Consider the following 18857-nt stretch of genomic DNA (forward strand, 5'->3'; position numbering starts at 1 on the left):
GCACCTGCTCTGTGCATCCTAATTTCTTCCTCTCACAAGAACACCGCCAGACAGGATCAGGGCAGTGTTAACAACCTCAGTTTAACTCGGATGCCTCTTCACAAGCCCTCTCTCTGAATGCGAGGCCACCGGGGGCTAGGACACCAGCGTGATTTAGGGGTGGAGATCAGCTAGTCCCCAGATCCTCCACACACTGAAGCTGCTGCTGCCGCCAGCTCTGCCCAGCGCTTCTCGACATTGCCCGGGTCCCTGCCCCTCTAGATGTTAGTTTTCTTTTTACACTTTACCATTTAAAACCCCGAAAGATGGGCAATAGAGGGCTTTTGAGGATCAAGGCTGCTCCTCCATGGCGATCTCCGACGTGTAGCGTATTAGACCGTAACTGTGGCAGGTGGAGGTTTCTCTAGTCACAGTGACACGGACGCTGCTGGAAACAGCTTGAGATTTGGTGTCTTCCAGTCTCCAGTCCCGAGGCTGCAGCTCTACTCTCTTGGAAGGAAGGAAGGAAGGTGTCTGGTGTTTTCTGATTGGAACAAAGGCATTTTCTGTTCAGGGTAATTCTATCTACACACATTCTTAGAGATCAAGGCCAAAACAAACTATCCAGGGAATGAGCGAGCGGTACTGAGAAAACCCTTCCTGTGCTGCACAGGGAGGCTGGCCTGTGACAGGACCCCTCTGGTCACACGGGATGGCCAGCTCCTCACAGGCCCGGGGAGAGGCCGGCAGCCCTGGCTAGACTGAGCAAGGGTGAAGGAGCCTTGTAGGATGCCCTGGAGCTGTTCAGAACCTTCTTGGCATAGTTTCCTTCAGCAGGGCGTCCAGGGTGACACACAGTGCGCATGTGTCCGTGTGGTCCTTTGGCAGGGGGCGAAGGGGACAGAAAGCAGGTTTGGGTTTCGCAGAAGGGCCCAGGCTGCTCTTCAGCAGGCGCCACCTTGAGTGGCTTGTTCACGTTCTTCCCATTTCTTTTCTTTTCTTTTTTGATAAGTCACAAAGCAGGTATCTTGCTTTGTCCACAGTCTTTTTTAAAAAAAATTAATACTTTTTTATTGTGAAAATACCATACAGAGGGGTTACAATTACATGAACAAGGTAATGAGTACATTTCTCCATTTCTCTTTTCTTTTCTTTTCCTTCTCCCTCCCTCCCTCCCTCTCCCTCTCTCTCTCTCTCTCTCTTTCTTTCTTTCTTTGTCCTTGGGTTTGAACTCAGGGCCTGGGCACTGTCCCTAAGCCTCTGTACTCAAGGCTAATGCTCTTCCACTTGAGCCACAGCACCACTTCTGGCTTTTTCTGTTTTGGTGGTACTGAGGAATTGAACCCAGGGCTTCATGCATGCTAGGCAAGCACTCTACCACTGAGCCACCTTCCCAGCCCTCTTCCCATGTCTTGAGGCTGAACAGCAGGCTCAGTCCATATATGTGTGTGTAGATCTGAACTCTGAAGATTCTGGTCGTGAGATACAGTAAGATGGGTGGGTTAGAGTCCCAGGGGCCACAGAGTTCTGTTCTCGGTGGAACTAACCAACCTGTGGCTCTACGTCTGGAATTCTCTTAATCATAGAGAAAGGACCTAAGATCTTTCAGGCTCCAGCGTGGGCCTGAATGGGGGAGGAGGACCTCTTCTGGCAGAGACCTCTCTCCCTTCTCCAGTTGCCTGCCGGAGCATGCAGGCGATTCTGCGTGGCTTCTGCCCAGGGAGACGCAATTGGGGATTTGTTTTTTAACCTTGACCCTCTGCCACACCAGTGGCCATCTTTGCAGGACAAAGGGCAGGTAAACAAGCTCCAAAAATGTACACAACCTTTTAATGCTTGACTTGAGCTTCTGCGTGAGTGCAGCAACAAGAGATGGACGGAGCACAATCAGTGCACTACACGGAGTCCTGGAATGCTGGTTCTTTCCGGAGAGCCGCTGCCTGTGGGTGTTCGGCCATGCTGGGGTCAAGGACCTCCCCGGAACCACCTCACAGACATGGATGACTCATTGGTCAGGGTGGGGAAGGTGGCCAGCAGAGGAAAGCAGAGCAGAAGAGGCATCGGCTTGTCTGATTTTGAATCATGTTTGTGATTATTGGTTATTGAACTGTGCCTCCTTCCTATGTTGAAGTCCTCCCCCTGTTCGATGGGGACAGTATTTGAAGTGTAATGAGGCCACAGGAAGGAGTCCTGGTCTGCTGTGATTAGTGGCATTATGAGAAAGGAAGGGAGACAGAGAGAAGGAAAGGGGGGATGGGGGGGAGAAGGGGAGAGAGAGAAAAAAGGGAAGGAGGGAGGGGACAGCTGAGAGAGAGGCCACGGTGTTGCTAAAGCCTAGCAAGTGCAAGGCCTGGAATCCAAATCTTAGCACCACTGACCTGTTTCTTGTTACTGCAGTAATCGTAATTACAAGTTAAACAGGTGTGTCCTATTATATGGCTTTGATATTTACTTATGATGTTCAGATGCTGAATATTTACACTGGTAGATTTTTCCCTGATGCTTTTTTTTTTTTTTTGGTCAGTCATAGGGCTTGAACTCAGGGTCTGGGCGCTGTCCCTGAGCTTTTTTGCTCAAGGTTAGCTTTCTATCATAAGCCACAGCTCCACGGCCAGTTTTCTGGTGGTCGATTGGAAATAAGAGTCTCATTGGACTTTCCTGCTCTGGCTGGCTTCAAACTGTGATCCTCAGGTCTCAGCCTCTGGAGTGGCTAGGGTTATAGATGTGAACACTAGCACCTAGCTCCCAATGTTCTTTAAGAAAGCAATTGTGTGTGTGTGTGTGTGGCTGTGTTGGAGTGATGCAGGTCCACAGACCTCTAAACTATGATGTAAAGAGCACTACCCGTGTAAAAGCTGGGGTCACTCTATCCAGGCCCCATTTTAGCGTTGTTACCACGGAGTGGTGGCTAGCTCATGCTTGTGCCCATGTCCAGGTGTCACAGTAGAACCTTCTAGCTTCTTACGCCGTGTCTGGAGGTGGACAGCTGACCTGCAGGCTTTTTTTTTTTTTTTTTTTGAGGTCCAGTCATGGGGCCTGAACTCTGGGCCTGGGCGCTGTCCCTCAGCTCTTCAGCTCAAGGCTAGCACTCTACCACTTGAGCCACAGCGCCACTTCCAGCTTTTTTCTTTTTGCTTATGTGGTGCTGAGGAATCGAACCCAGGGCCTCATGCATGCAAGGCAAGCACTCTACCACTGAGCCACCTTCCCAACCCCCTGCAGGCTTTTGTAGACCCTCCCTCCACTCTGGGGACTCAGGTCCAAGATGGAAGCCCTGCTGTGGGAAGAGCTCCCGATGGCCGGCACTGTCCTGTGAGTCACTCTCATTGTGCAGGCCTCAGGCAGGCCTGCGCCCAGAGAAGGGAGGGCCTGCCTTGTACTGTGACTGCCTTGGTACCGGAGTCCAGGGCGGGGAAGCTGGGCCCACAGTGCCTGACTGGCAGTGTAGAAGAACGGGGGCTGGGGTTCAAATCCGGCCCTCCCATGTATTGTATGTTCATTGCCTGCCTGCTATATTTACACAGTCTTTGAGTGTTTTATGTTCATCGTACATTGATCATATATTGTGTGTTGTACACTTGTCGTATATTTGTGTTGTATCTTGCCTCACATGGAAGCAACAGAACTGCTCAGTGGTGGCCCTGTGTCAGAGTTCACCAACGCCAGGCCCACCGCTGTGTGTCCAGCTTTGCAATAACAATACTTAGGGACCCCTACACCAACCCTTCCTCTCTACCTAGCGCGCGCGCGCGCACACACACACACACACACACACACACATATGCCTATTCAGCCCTCCACACAGTGCTGGTACACATTCACACACAAGAAACCATATAGGCTGGGTGCTGGTGACTCCTTTCCACAATCCTGGATACTCAGGAGGCTGAGATCTGAGAATTGTGATTTGAAGCCAGTCTGGGCAGAAAAGTCTAAGATTAGACTCTTATTTTGAATGAACTACCCCCAAAGCCAGAAGATTTGTAATTGCCCTGAGCTAAAAGCTCAGGAAATAACATTCGGGCATGTCTACATATGGAATCGTATGCTGCCATTTAAGAAAAACATCAGCTCGTGGTGACGAGACACAGCTGGTCTTTGCAGCAAGGCCTGCCTGTCTGTGCAGAAGTGATGTGAGATTTCTGGTCAGAGGACAGGGTGCTGGCGTGGTGACAGTGGTCCTCTGAGGGGTGGATGGAGTTCCATCCATGGATGGAATCTGATGTTGCATGATCACTTGTGGGGACTGAATGTGGCCACCAAGGGCATGCGTGAGTTTCACTAAAAAAGATAAATAAATGCCTTCTTCCATCAGAGACCTAACCATTCAAAGGCCATCGTGAATATCAGATTGGATAACTTAATCAAGTCAATCAGCTTTTATTCAGCACTGATTATGTGCCAGCCATCAGTGAATGGATAAAAACTCGGCTTCACAAATGACTAACCACCATAAATAGTGAGCACAGTGCAACAAATAAACCAAATGAACCAAATAGCTATAAGAACTAGCTTCTGTTTATTGGACAGAGCCCTCCAAAATAGCAAGATTCATTGCAAACAAACAATCATTGTTATTAAGGTCATTGTTATCACTATCAGTCTGTACTGCCTTAGTGCGTACAACTTCCTTCAGATTCTTCTAGAAAGTGGTATGGAGGTAGTCTAAGAGCTGTAATAGATGATATTTATAATGTTAACACAAACCTATGATAGTACATGTGTGCACATACACACAGCACACTACAGGGCCATGAAATCTGAGGCTCCCCTTCTCCAAGCCTCTGTGATACAACTTCAATTCTTTGTCTCGTCTTTGAGGCGATGCTTAGGTTTGCAGATGCCTATAGATGCTGCAAATATTTAGATATTCTATTAAACTGCATCTGTTCTGTGCCTCTGGGGTGACAGCACATTATTAGGTGAGACTGGCTTAGTTGCAATTTCTTCATTACCCATTGGACCTTCCATCTTTCTCTGAGCTGCTTTGGAGGGTAAAACATGGGTCCTAAGGATCCTAGGCGGCTGTGGCTGGTGCCTGTTTCAAAATCATCAGCTGGCAGAGCAACGTGAGCTGGCAGCCATGAGCCCTCCCTCCTGGCTCCCTGGTGGCTTTTCTTTTTGCCACTGCTGGGGCTTGACCTCGGGGCCTTGTGTTCTCACGTGGGCTTTTCCTGCTCCAGGCTGGCACTCTACGAATTGGCCACATCTCGACCTCTGTCTTTTTGCTAGTCAATTGAAGAAAAGAGTCTCATGGCCTTTTCTTCCCCTGTTAGCTTTGAGCCATGATCCCCAGATCTCAGTTTCCTGAGTGGCTAAGAATTTAGGTGTGAGTCACCAGAGCTGGGCCTGACGATTGTTCCTATAAGGGGAGAAAAGAAGAGACCCGACTTAGGCGGAAGTTACACTTCCCCAACCCTTTATTGTCATCCTTTCAGAGCAGCTGGCCCAGGCTATGTGGCTTGGGTGGGGGTAGGGGGCGTGGAGGGGCTGCACAGGAGCATTCGGGGGACTGAGATCTGTCTCGCTCTTTCCCGAGGCCAGCTGAGGTCATGGCTTCAAGGTAGGGTGCCCGCGGCTGGAGACGGGGCCTGACGTGATGGCAGCTGTCTTGTCAGAGTTGAGGTTTTGTGGGTGCCCTCCGCAGGGTGACCTTTACTTCTGTGTCTGAGCAGGGCGACTTCTCAGATGTCAGGTGCTGGAGTTCTCTCGTGGCTGTGTCTCTGTTGCTTTCAGTCAACTTGGGAGTGGAAAGTTCAGACATTTTTAGTGGTTTGAATAACAGCATTAAAAAAGGGATCCTAAAACCGAATGCAAAAGGCCCCAGCTTTCCCAGGCTCTCACAGATCTGTCGGTCAGTCCTGTGTCTCTTTGCTCGGACCAGTAATGAGTTCAGGTGTCTGCTGCTGAGAAGCTCACCTTTCAGTACTCTGGCCACCAGGGAGCTCATGCCCCCAGCACTGGCTCTCCCTGGCCCAGGCAGATCCGGAAATTCGCAGTCCTCAAGGATGGTGCGATGTCTTTGTGCCACCTGTAGGCCCTCGTGCCCACCCCTGCCTGCCTGCAGGTGTGATTGCTGCTGTCCCAGGAGCCACAGCGGGAGCTCAGTCTGCCCTGTGGCACGCCGGCTTCTCATTTCCCAAGCCAGGGTCGGGGCGCCCATCCCATCATCCAGGGCTTGCCCCTGCGCCAGACACTTTCACTCAAGCCACTTAGCTTTTCTATGACTTCTCTGGCCCATAAAATAAATGAAAAAAAAAATACCTTTTAGTCTCATAGGGTTGTTATTATGAAGAAATGAAATGCTGTCTGAGGTCTATTTATATGATAGCCGGCCTGGTCCTGTTCACTCGTGCCGCTCCCTGCGGTCAGCTGTCAGCAGCGTTGCAGACTCAGACCTCACCTAGAAACTCTAGCACACGGGGCTACGATTACCTCCTTTAAAAAAATCTCCTCTAGAGATGGGCACCAATGGCTCATGCCTGTAATGCTACCTACTCGAGAGGCTGAAATGTGAGGATCATGGTTCAAAGCCAGGAAAGTCCATGAGACTCTTAACTACAGTGAATTACTAAACAAGCTGGAAGTGAAGCTATGGCTCAAGTGGTAGAGCACCAGCCTTGAGCAGAAAGAACTCTAAGGACCAGTGCCCAGGCCCTGAGTTTAAGCCTTGGTAACAGAACTCGAGCATGTGTGTGTGTGTGTGTGTGTGTGTGTGTGTGTGTGTGGTGTATGTATGCATGCGCATGCATGTCTGTGTGCATGCATGCATGCGAGCATGCAAAATACACACACTTCCTTGCCTGTGAATGTGGGTGTGGGTAGCGGCAGAATGCTTGCCTAGCCAGTGGAAGGTCTTGAGTCCTATAAACTGTTCTATAAAGAGTTTTACTGGATAAATTCACAAATGATACAATTTGTTTATAGCGTGCAGTGCTTGGCTTCTTGGCACATTGCATTATAAATATGCCTGCAGGGACCTACTTGAAGCCATGTTAGCCTCTTCCAGTGGGATTAGCAGCATGCACAAATTGGGGGTAGCTGGGTGCTGGGCCGGGCCTAGGAGTGGAAGGGGGAAGGATTTTGTCTAGGCCCAGCAGTAACAGGAGCAATATAAGCTTAATCCAAAAGAGGTGATTTCAGAGTGCATGGCAGTGGTAGAGCATTTGCTTAGCATCTGAAGACCCTAAGTTCCATCCTTAACGCTTCAAGGCAAAGTAGAAAGGCCATGTTTGTTGTTGTTTTTGTTGTTGTACTTGGACTTCAAAGTCAGGGCCTCTCGGGGCCTTCCAGTCTTGATTGGCGTTTTTTACTTAAGGCTGGTGCTTTACCATTTGAGCTGTTAGCTCCTCTTCTGGCTTTTTGCTGGTGAACTGAAGAGTCTCTCAGAGTTGTTTGCCTGGGCTGGCTTTGAATGTGATTATCAGATACTCGGCCTTGTGAGCGACTAGGATTCCAGGTGTGAGCCCTTGGCGCCTGGTGAGTGGGGCTTTTTCAATGGTGCATTGATTGTGGGGAGGCAGGGCTCTGAGGTGAGGAGAACCTGGGCGTGTGGGGTGTTGCAGTTTGTCCCGGATGGAGCTGGACGGGGAGGCAGCAGGCAGCATGCGGTGGCTGGCGGCGGCGGAGGAGGAGGGCTGGGTGGGGTCTTGAGCATGAACTGGGGCTGGGGAGAGGCTATGGGAAGGGAGGGGCAGCAGGTGTGGGTGTGGGCTCCACCACCTCTCTGAAGTTTTAGCAGGGATCTGGGGCCTAGAAGAGGAACCTGCTTCAGGCGCCGGCTCTGGGCGTTCAGATGCCCTGTGTTTGTGGTCCGGTTGGAGGTGCTGGTGCAGGTGGCCGGTGAGCCAAGGTTCCTCTTTGCCTCTGGCATCTGGCAGGGGAATTCAGCAAGGGCTCCAGACTGGAACTCTCAGCTCCACTTCCTCATCTGGGTGGCTGCTCACAGGGGGCATCCTGGGTGAGCCAGGGGTCTGGTTCCTGGGGACCTGGAGTGCGGTGAGATGTTCCCACCGAGTCCTCTGTGCCTAGCTGCGTGGGGATCTGCGTCTGATGACACCCCCACCCCAGTCTTCCTTCTTTGCCCCCTGGCCCATACCTGAGCTCCATACACCAGGCCCCTCTGCCTGGGCTCTGGGTCGTGATGTGGGCTGGTTGCTGCTGGTAGAGTGTCCTGTAGTCACAGCGTCTCTGCACTTGTCCCTTGTGAGCTCCTAAGCACCTGGCTTGCACAGGGAGTCACCAGTGCTCAGGGAAGGGGTGCCTAGCCTATATGGTGCCTGTCTCCTCGCCTGCGCAGGTGCAGAGCCCGATGCCCGCCCATCAGGCTCGGCTGGGCTACACAGTAGCTTTTCCTCAGCTGGACACAGCCCTTCTCCTACCTGGGGGTCCTAAGCAGATTCTCTCCTCCTAGGACCGGGACGGTGAGGTTCATATACAACGCAAGGACCATCGTCAGTCCTCAGGGTGTCCCCACTCCCTCTTACCGCCCGGCCGTGGTGGGTGGCAAGGCCAGGGCCCCAGGCCCTACTCCTGGGCAGCCCGGGCCCAGGCTCCCCGGTCTTCTGAGCTGCTGGGGCTGTGGCTGTCCTCAGAGCAGGGCCCTGGCGCTGCCCTGGGGCGGGGATGGGCAGCGTGTCACCCCTGCCCTCAGCCCTCCATCCCTGGCACGCCTGCAGGAAGAGCCTTGCCACAGCGTGCTCAGCTTTCCCCAGGAAGCCTGTAGGCTGCTCTGGATCTTAGTACCTCAGGACCTTTGGCAACATCTAGAGCATGCCAGAACTTTCTAGCTCCCTCCTGGGGGTCTGCAGCAGGCCAGGCTGGGGCCCAGAAGGGCACTGTGCCAGGAGACCTCCCTGGCCCGAGCCTCCTCAGCTAGCACCTCTCTGCCCCTACGTGGTGTGGCCGCCGTTATCTCTGCCGTTCCCTCTCTCACGGGTAAAGTTGGGGTGGGGGGTGGCCAAGGGGCTCCTGAAGAGCTCTGGGAATCAGGCCTTTGTCTGACTAAGGCTGCACTGGTGTGCACCCCAAATGCACCCCTGCTGCTGGGCCTTTGCCTAGCTGCGGAGGCTTTGTGGTCGAGGCTGGGGGAGGCTGGCGGCCAGGAGGCCTGGGCAGCTCCACGGTCTGGGTTCTGGGGCTCACGCATGTCAAGGGGAGGGGTGTTCTTGGATGAACTAGGAGCCAGAAAGAGCTGGCGGCTTTGGGGCCCCTTTGCCAGGGTGGGGTGGGGTACAATGGAGGGGCCCGGGCCAGGCACATGGATGTTGTTTAAAGAAGTGACATCGATCGAGAGGTCACGGGGTGTGAGACCCTCCTATGCCCGTCTGCTCGCCCAGTGCCCTCTCTCAGTCCCTTCAGCAGACCTGGGAAGGAATTCCGAGATTTACTAGAACCCAGCCTGGCCCTTCCGCAGGCTTCCGGTTAGTGCCTGGAGCCTGGTGCTCAGGCACAGCAGTGGAGGGCCTGAGTGAGGGAGCGTGGGCCCGGGCTCCAGGCTGCTCCCGCTGCCCAACCTCTGCCGGTCCCGCTGCCCTCCCAGAGGACCCCAGCCGTGGTGTTATCCGTGCTGCCCTCCAGAGGCAGTACTGGGGCTTGAACTCACAACCTTAGGCAAGCGTGCTATCCCTTGCCCATTCACCTTTTGTGTTTGTTTTCCAGGTAGGTAAGTTCCTGTGCTTTGGTCTGGGCTGGCCTCCGCTAGCAATCCTTCTATCTCTGCCTCCTGAGTCGCTACGGATTATATGCATGTGCCACCATTCCTGGCTAGGAGGTAGTATAGTATTTTGATTGTTGTTTGTCCTCGTCTTTCTCTCTGAGGGATGGCCTGGAAAGCTGTGAACTCAGCTGGATGTCTTGAGCTTTGAGTTGCTGGGAGGAATTGGTGGAGCTGTGGATGGACAGGTGCAGGTGAGCCGAGGCCGGCCAGCGGCTGGCTGTGGCCTGGCCTGTTCTAATTTCTGTCTCTCTGGATACTTTATAATTGGGCCACTCTTTCAGCCAGCCTGAGTAGCTAAAGACCTTGAGGAACGTCCCCAGCCCTGCCTGTAGACGGCTGTTCTTTGAAGTCGCCACTTTTCTTTGTGAGTCTGCGCTTCCCTCCCGGCGCGCCTCCTCTTCCCGCTTTGATGGCGCCCCTGTAACAAGAGGCTCAGAATTATTAATTCCTCTGCACAGCAAGGTGCGGTTTTATTACACAAAAAATATAATTGCTATCTTGAGCAATTATTTTTCTGAAAGCTGAAAGTGTAACCTTTAATTAATATTTCATTGGCAGCCAGGGTGGGTAACTTGAATAGGGCCTAAAAATATTGCTGTCCCCACGCCTGGGCAGGGGCCGGGCTGGGGGACTCGGAGGGTGTGCTGCTACCCCACCATTGGCCGCATTTCTAAAATTACAAGTGCTCCACACAGACTGGAGGTGTGAGGGCTCCCCGAGCTGCGAGACGGGGTGAGCAGTGCCGGTGACTCACGCCTGTGAGCCCAGCTACTCAGGAGGCTGAGATCTGAGGATGGTGTTTCAAAGCCTGCCTGGGCAGGAAAATCTAGGAGACTCTTACCTTTCAGCTAAAAAGCTGGAAGTGGAGTTGTGGTTCAAGTGGTACACACACACACACACACACACACGTACGTGTGAGTCCTGGTACAGGCATTGTAGCTGCCTGTCTGCAATGGCAGAGTCATCTCACCTGCCCAAGAAACAAAATTTGAGCCATGGAGGTTTTGGTGGGACAGTGAGACACTGATCAGAGCCAACCTCTCACGTCACATCCATCCTGCAAGCTCTCTGGGGGCGGGACTTCCCGTGTCACTTCCTGCAAGCTCTCGGGTGAAGGGCGCAGTGGAAATGCCCTCTTTGATGTTTCTGGAGTAGGCACTTGAGATTCTAAGTGCTGTACCTAGGTGGCCTGGGACCGCCGGCAGGAGGACAGGTGAGCGTCCAGGCCTGGCAGCCCCCATGGGGAGCCCAGCACACCGACCCCCCTAAGCTCTGTGGAATGGTCCCCAGCCATGCCTGGCTGGGTGTCCTGGTCCCCCGCCATGGGCCCTCCCCACAGCCATGGGGGAGGAGCACACACATGGAGGTGCTAACTAGTGAACTCCATAAACACCCCCGGGATTATTTTACAAGTCCAGTTTACTTCAGAGCTGGTGGCTCATGCCTGTAATCCTAGCTTCTCGGGAGCCTCACCTCTGAGAACTGAGGTTGAAAGCCAGCCGGAGCAGACATGTCTGTGAGACTCTTATCTCCAAGGAACCAGCAAAAAGCCAGAGGTGGAGAGCTGTGGTTCAACTGGCAGACAACTAGCCTTGAGGGGAAAAGCTAAAGGGCAGCACCCAGGCCCTGAGTTCAAGCCCCAGTACTGGAAAACAAAAACAAAAACAAGCCTTGCCTGCGGGACTGCAGTGACAGTGCTTCTGTCTTCCTAGTTTTACTGAGTTTTTCTTGAAAAATGAATGAACAAAAAGTTGAGAACCCTTGGCTGATCTGTTTATTGCTCCTCCACTGATCACAAAGGAGATTTTTAAATGCTCAATTATTCTGAACTGTGCTGGTCTTGGCTGGAGCCCTGACGTAGGTCAGGGGTTCTTCATCAGAGAGAATGGCCTCTGGAATGTTCTCGGCCACCTCTAAGTGCTCGCAGCCCCAGGATAGGCCGGATAGGCAGGCTGTGTGGGGAGGCTGGAAACAGGGAGGAAGCCGTGTGGGTTTTCTTTTTCCCCCTGAGAGGGAAGAGTGTCCGGGCCACTTTTGAGGAAGGAGGCAGCCAGATGGTGTTGAGCAATTGCACACGCTGCTCTGTCTCGTCTGCCCTCTGGGACCTGCTGCAGGGCTCACGTCCTTCCCGTTTGATGTTCAAGGTGACAAACTGAGGCCTAGGCGGAATTCAGCCATCGGGGGACATCGGCCAGGAGCCTGGGGGAGACCCATGTGGTCCTCCCCTTCCCCCCCTCCCCGGCAGCTGGCTGGGAGTGGCAGGCCTGTGGGGCACATGTGCACTGGCTGTCCCTCACAGTGGGTGACCGTGGAGAGACCCCCGGCCAGTTCTGTAGGAGCTCAAGAATGGCCCCAGAAGAGCTGGAGGAGTCTCCTCATTTTGAAAGTTTCTCCCCATGGTTATTCCTTTCTCAAAGATTGCATTCTACAAGTTTAAGAATATCTCCCCACATCGCCCCTTGGAGGTGGCCACAGTGAGAACTTAGTGTGTTTCAGACTTTGTTTCTCTGCAAATATGAACCTTGACTGCGATGCACATAAAACAATCCCCACCTCGGGGCTGGATGTGTACGTAGCTGCCTATTAGCCCAATTACGGCCATGGCTGTAAAACCCAAGGCTGAGAAGTCTGGGACAGGCCCGAGGAGGTTTCCATGGGACAAAGGGCAGAAGACATTTCAGGGAGGTAGCCCGCCCTCACCAGAGGGGGCCAAGGCCGCCGTGGTGCAGGTGTGAGCATTACTCCACACCAGCGGATAGTGGATGGGACCGCGGTGTGGGACTAATGCCAACCAGTCCTCTGTCATGCAGCTTTGCGTGGAGGCCGACACCCAGTGGGCAGATGGTTGGATGAGACCCCGGGTTCCTGGTGGCCTGCGGTGACCCAATTTCCATGGCTGATTGCTTTGGGCCAAGGTGCATGGCAGTTGGGGCATCTCCAGGGAGCTCTGGAGGGTGGAGGCTGCTCACAGGCTGCGGTGCTGGGGGGGGGTGGGCAGATGGTCCCCGGCTTCGATCCCCCTCCTGATGTATATACCCTGGCTACGGCTGAGGCCAGCAAAGGGGGTGGCACGGAGGGGCGGAGGGGCAGGGTGTGGCTGTGGTGACTGTAGACTTGAACCTTCCAATGATCATGTGGAATCACATTTTTCTATCAGCAGAGACCTAGGTTTGGCAAGGTCATCTGTTTGGAATCACACAACAAGGTCGTGATTGGGCTGGGGAGGGCGAGTCCCATCTTGGGGGAGACTTGGGGTCTGTGGGCCCCAGGAAGCGCTGGCAGAATCAGCGTCATGGTCAGGCCCTTCTCAGGCTTCCTTCCAGCCTCCCCTCCCCGTCTGGGTTCACCTTTCCTCTCCTTTCTCTCCCTTCCCTCCGCTCATCCGGCTGCCTTGCTCTCCCCAGTGTCCCCAGTTAGGGCTGAGCAGCCGCGGACAGCTTGGGGAACCCTCCTGCATGAGGAGCCTGGTTTGATGAATTCTCTCTGGGTGTCTTGTCCTGGTTGTGTGTGTGGTGTGTATATAATATAGTATGCATATGTACATGCATGTGAATATGATGTGTGCACACACATTTGAGTGTATGTGAGCACGTGTGTCTATAATGTAGTACATAGAAATACATGTGTGTGCATCCATATATGCTGTGTGCACACGCGTGTGTATATGTGCACACATATTTGAGTAAAGGTACCCATGCGTATACAAGAGGCGACAGAAGTTACCCGCCTCTGGCTGGGGCTGGCCCAGGTTTAGGGGACAGCCCCCCAGCTGTCATGGCCCCTTTCTGGCTGGTATGGTATCAGCAGGAGCTCTGCCTTCCACTGCAGGCAGAGCCTGGAACTTGGGGTGAGGAGAGCGAAGAACTGGTAAACCACTGTTTTCTTGCCGGCTGTTTGCCCTTATTAGTTCAGGTAGCAATTACCCATTCTGAATATTTGGCGACTAATTAGTTTTTTTCCCGGGGAGATGGCAGGATGAAGAATGCTTTGCTCTGACCTGATCTACTTTCTTAACTCCCTGGGGAGGTTTAGGGGAGGGGGGGGTGAAGGGATCCTGGTGTGTGTGTGTGTGTGTGTGTGTGAGTGTGCATGCTCAGAGCCTGGGACATCCTTTAGCAGGATGCATGTGTTGGGGTGGGGGTGGGGGGGTCCTCAGCTAAAAATCTCCAGGCAGATAAAAATAGCCTGCTCCATTTTGGTTTTGTTCTTGCTGCTCCGTGGGCGCAGCTCTTGGCATCCTGCCTGGTAATGTTGGGGTGCTTCAGAGCCACGCAGGCCTGGCCCTTTGCGTGGATTGGCACCGCTTGCGGGAGCTTGTCTGTGGAATTCCCTGGTGTCTAGAAAGCAGGGGCTGCAGGGATAAGAGCTGTGCTGGGGAGACCTAGCCAGACCCCACGATGGGGAAAGGAGGGGACACAGTTCAGGGTTCAGGTGGGAGAAGACTGAGCTTCACTGTGTATGGAACTGGAGGCGGTTTCTTATGAGCCATGGAGACCCTGCTCAACAATTGGCCCTTATTTGCCTTTTTTTTACCCCCCTCTGGAACTTTCTTGCTGGGAAGAGCTGTCAGTGTGGTTATCTGGTTCACAGAGGCCTCTCGGGCCAGGGCTCTAGCAGCTGAGGGGGCCGTGTTGTGAGTCAGGCTGCTGCACTGGAGCAGGGGGACCTGGAACGCCCCTAGGGCTGGAATCTATTTTGGGGAATGGCAAAGGATAACTCAGTTGTGCTGCTCAGCCTTTCCTGGTGGGGGCGCCGTGGAGCTCAGAGTAGGCCCAGGCTCTCCCGCAGGCCTTCCCGCGCCCAGGTTCCCACAGCCACCGGTGCCAGCAGGGATGCAGCCTCCAGTAAACTGGCACAGGCTTGATGCCTAGCCCAGCACCGGGCCTGAGCCTCAGAAAGGGGCGTGATCTGATGCCCAGGCTCCCAGCGCCTCCCGTGCAGCCGTGTTGTCTTCTGTGGCCCTTCTGGCTGTGTCTGTGGCAAGGCTGGCCACCAAAGTTCCCAGCCAGCTGGGTCCCCTCGCCTCAGCCTGTCGCTGGCTCTCTGTAACAGCTGGGGTCAACTCTGCTGAGATAGTTGGTGGGTGGTCGTCTGCACACCACTGTGCCACCCGCCCCCCCCCTGCCCCTCTGCTTGTAATTCAAGGTCAGGGACCGGGCTTCTGGGGTGCCTGGGGTTTACCAGTGCCAGTGCCCAGTGTTCTGCCCTAGGGGACAGCTGGTGGCTGGTGACACGGCCCAGAGACTCAGAGAGACACGCACACAGACGCAGAGACAGACAGAGAAGAGAGGGGAGAGAAAGGGGGGAGAGAGGAGGAGAGAGGAAGAGAGAAAGGAGGAGGAGAGAGGAGGAGAGGAAGGAGGAGGAGAGAGGAGGAGAGAAAGGAGGAGGAGAGAGGAGGAGAGAAGAGCGCGTGCCAGAGCCTTGGGCTGAGTCCTGCTCCGCTCTGAGTCCTGCCCTTCCAGTTTCTCATGGCCTTGCGCAAGGTCTCTGAGCCCCACTTCCCTTGCGATGCCTGTGTTTTTGGGGTGGGCACGCAGACACTCAGGGTCCCGGCCGTGGGAGCCGGGGCTGAATTCAGAGAGGGCTTTGTGGGTGCCACCTTGCAGCTTGCAGCCAGGCCAGGCAGGTCTTGGTCTCCTTCGATCCCCTTGGAGCTTGTGGGGAGACAGGTCTTACACAGGGCAGCACCCCTGCTCCCTCCAGGAGCGCAGGTGATGGCTGGAGGGCTCTGTGAGAACGGGCTGCCCAGCTTGGCTCAGAGTTGACATCAAGGCGGCCCCGGGCTTTTTCCAGGACGCCCACAGGACAGGTTTACACAGTTCCATCAGGCCTGGCTGTGAGTGGCTCTGAGGCTTCAGCCAGCTGTCCCGTGATTCCTGCCACCGGGGCTGAGGCTCGTTCCTTCCAGGCCCCCCCTGGAACCATGCCTGGGAGCCTGAGTGAGCCCGAGTGAGCCCATGTGAGGCCATGTGCACACAGGCCCTGGACAGGAAGCAAAGACACCAGGTGCAGGCTGTCGGTTAGAGTTTCCATTTACATTACCTGGGGTTTTTCTCTCCACCCCCCTCCAGCCCTCCCTTCACTGCAAACCTGGAGGGAGGAGGGTCTCTGCAGACAGGCCCATCTGGGAAAGGCAAGGCGGGTGCCAGTTGGCTGGCTGCTGACCGCTGGCTACTGGCCGCTGGGGAGAGGCTCGGCTTCTGCTGGCTTGAGATGTTGTTGTTCTTCATGGGGCTCGAACTCAGGGCCTGGGTGCAGTCTCTGAACTCTTTTTGCTCAAGGCCAGCACTCTAACACTTGGAGCTATGGCTCTACTTCTTGTTTTCTGGTGGTTCATTGGAGCTAAGAGCCTCACAGACTTTCCTGTCCAAGCTGGCTTTGAACTATGAGGATCATAGTTCATCATCTGATCCTCAGCTCTCAGCCTCCTGAGTAGCGAGGATTACAGCGGTGAGCCATCAGCGCCCTGCCTGGCTTGAGATTTTTGAGAGCAAAGGCAACAGTAGAGACAGGGCTCTTCGTCTTAGCCTTGGTCATGAGGCTTTGGGAAACCGAGGTACCTCCAATGTCTTATCTGAACGTGGGGACAGGGACAGGATTAGGAAGTTTCTGGTACATGACAGCTGAAACATGAGCAGCAGCTATTTAGGCAGGCCCTTGCAGTCTGTCTGCACGCGCCTCTTGTTCAGTCAGCACGGCACCCTTGCCAACAGCATCATGGTTGTTGGTGCCCACGTGGAAATGGACGCACACGGAGAAGCAAAGTCGTGTGCCAAGATGTTGAGTTCCAGAGCTTGTGTTGCGGTTCTGCTCCTTCTCCTCTCCCTCTCCAGCTACCACTGCCCTGAGCCTGCCCGAGGCCTCAGCCAGCCGTCTGGGACCTCAGTATCCTTGGACCTGCTTGGGGGATCTGGGCAGCCAGCTAGATCCACGTGGTGTTCATGCGTGCGAGGAAGAGCCTCAATCACCCAGTCAGCCGGCTCTGCGCCCTGCTGCCCGTCTGTGGATGCTAGAGTGGCTGTGGGCTGTGGGCACAGGCGCCAGGTGGGTCTGGCTGTCCTGATTGGATCCTAGCAGGGCTGCAGTCCAAGGGGTCCCGTGTCTGGCTTGTTCTCAACTCACCCAAGTGCCTGAGCCATGATAGATGTTTCTCGGGAAATGTTGGTTGAATGCATAGGCAGAGACCACGGAAGGCTTTCTAGAGGAAGTGGTCTTTGTGACCAGAGGCCCCCAGCTCCCAGCAGCAGTCCTGCTTTGGTTAGGAGGTAGTGGGCAGGGGGGGGCAGTGGGAGTTGGGCTCAGACACTGGAAAAGTGTAGCCAGGCAGGCAGCTGCCACGTGGCGCCGTGGCGGTCTTGCTGTTGTCCACCGGCCTTGTTTGGACGCAGGCTGTGTGTTTGGGTGAGTGAGGTCTTGGAGGGAAGAATTGAGATGGTGTTTGCTCATCAAACATTTACTTAGTTGTGTCCCAGGCCCACCGCAGCCCTGTGAAGGCCATGGTGAGGCTGTGAAAGGTTTCAGGGGCTCCCAGTGGGCCCGGGACTGGGGTGGAGCAGGGAGGGGAAGTGTGAGGTGAAGGCCGGTGCGCAGAGGTGAGAGCCGAGGGGCTGGGCGGCGGGGGCCACTTGCTGCACCTGAGCCTTCTAGACAGGGACCAGGGCCAGGGCTGGGCCCAGGCAGAGGGACCGGCCTCCTCATCGGGTCTGTGCTCTCCAGAGTTCCCAGGGAAAGTCTTGGCTTCTACACAGACACGGATTCAGCGGGCTTCCTAAGAGATGTGTTCACCGGACCTCAGTGCCCTACAGTCAGGTGACAACCGGACGGCTGCCAGTTCATGCCATGTCACTGCATATTTCTTTGTGTCTTCCCTGTGGGAGAAAGGACTTCAAATGATTCAGGAGGGTAAAAAAAGTATAGACAAATTAGCATACATTCAAAGTGCAGTGAAAGCCAGGTGCCAGTGGCTCATGCCTGTAATCCCAGCAACTCCAGAGACTGCCGGCGGAAGATCCTAGTTCACTGCCAGCCCAGGCAGGGATGTCTGCAAGGTGCTGATCTGCAATTAACCACCAAAAAGCTGGAAGTGGAGCTCTGGCTCAAGTGGCAAAGAGCTAGCCTTGAGTGGAAAAGCGAAGGGATTGCACGGAGGCCCCGTGCTGGGGAGAAAACATGGGAACATGAGAAAAATAGTACACGAAGGAAATTTCACAAAGGCAGGAACAGCTCAGCCGTCCAGGCCCTCTCTTCACTGCCAGTGGTTCTGATTTCCAAAGGGGCTTCTGGCTGCTCAGTGGGCTGTGGGGGGTCAGGAGCCATCTTGTCCCTCCTCTGCAGAAAGCCTGGAATGTCTGTAGAAGTGGCGGCTGCCCAAACCATGCTTGATTGCTGTAATGACATGCCCTTGTGAGCAGGCCTGTGTGGTCTCATCCTGGGTCACAGGCAGGGTGCACCTGGCCGGCTTCCTGAAGACTGCCAGGGTCTAATGCGCCTGCGCCTCACACCAAGCCAAGTCCCCGGCTGGCCACAAAGCCTCTGGGAACTCTGTACCTGGCCTGAGGTCCTCATGCCCAGGACATCAGGGCCCAACTTAGTTCTAAGGTGAGCAACCCGGACGTGAGGAGGGGACGGTGTCTCCCATGAGCCACAGGGGACTGAAAGGGTGTGGGGGGAGGGAGGAAGCAACCACAGGTATGTTTGGGCTCCTTGGTGGAGTACTTAAAGCACTTGCTGGGTGGGTTGGCCACTCTGGGTGTAGGTTGTCTACATGGCAGGGCGGTCCTGCATGCGCGCGGGGTCAATCCCGCAGGCATTGTGCATGCTCCGTGGAACAGATCAGTTTAGAAGTAAATGGAGCTCCACATGTTGTGAGAGGAAAACAAATCAGCTGTGGCCACAGAAGCCAGCGTCCCTGCGGGGTGGAGGGCGGCTCCTGTGTGGCCGGGACACAGGCTTGGGGAGGGGGGCTGCAGGAAGCTGCACCTGAGATCTGTGGTCACTACAGCGTCTGGGGACCGTCACAGCTGATTCTCTCCCCACTGCCTTTTTTTGCTTGGTGACTTTCAATTTTCTTTGGAGCTATTTAAATGCAGTCTCTCTCTCTCTCTCTCTCTCTCCCTCTCTCCCTCTCTCCCTCTCTCCCTCTCCCTCTCTCTCCCTC

General features: G+C 54.6%; 1 long non-coding RNA gene across 1 annotated transcript in view; it reads left to right on the forward strand.

Annotated features, from left to right (window-relative positions):
- Positions 1-10810: 10810 nt before the first annotated feature.
- Positions 10811-18857, forward strand: part of LOC105983562 — a 74779-nt gene continuing 66732 nt past the window's right edge. Inside the window, exon 1 of the long non-coding RNA XR_001174950.1 lies at positions 10811-10910. This is a non-coding gene — a long non-coding RNA (uncharacterized LOC105983562). The remainder of the gene's footprint in view (positions 10911-18857) is intronic.

This window comes from Dipodomys ordii, unplaced genomic scaffold, assembly GCF_000151885.1.
Source record: "Dipodomys ordii isolate 6190 unplaced genomic scaffold, Dord_2.0 Scaffold20, whole genome shotgun sequence".
Lineage (NCBI taxonomy): Eukaryota > Metazoa > Chordata > Mammalia > Rodentia > Heteromyidae > Dipodomys > Dipodomys ordii.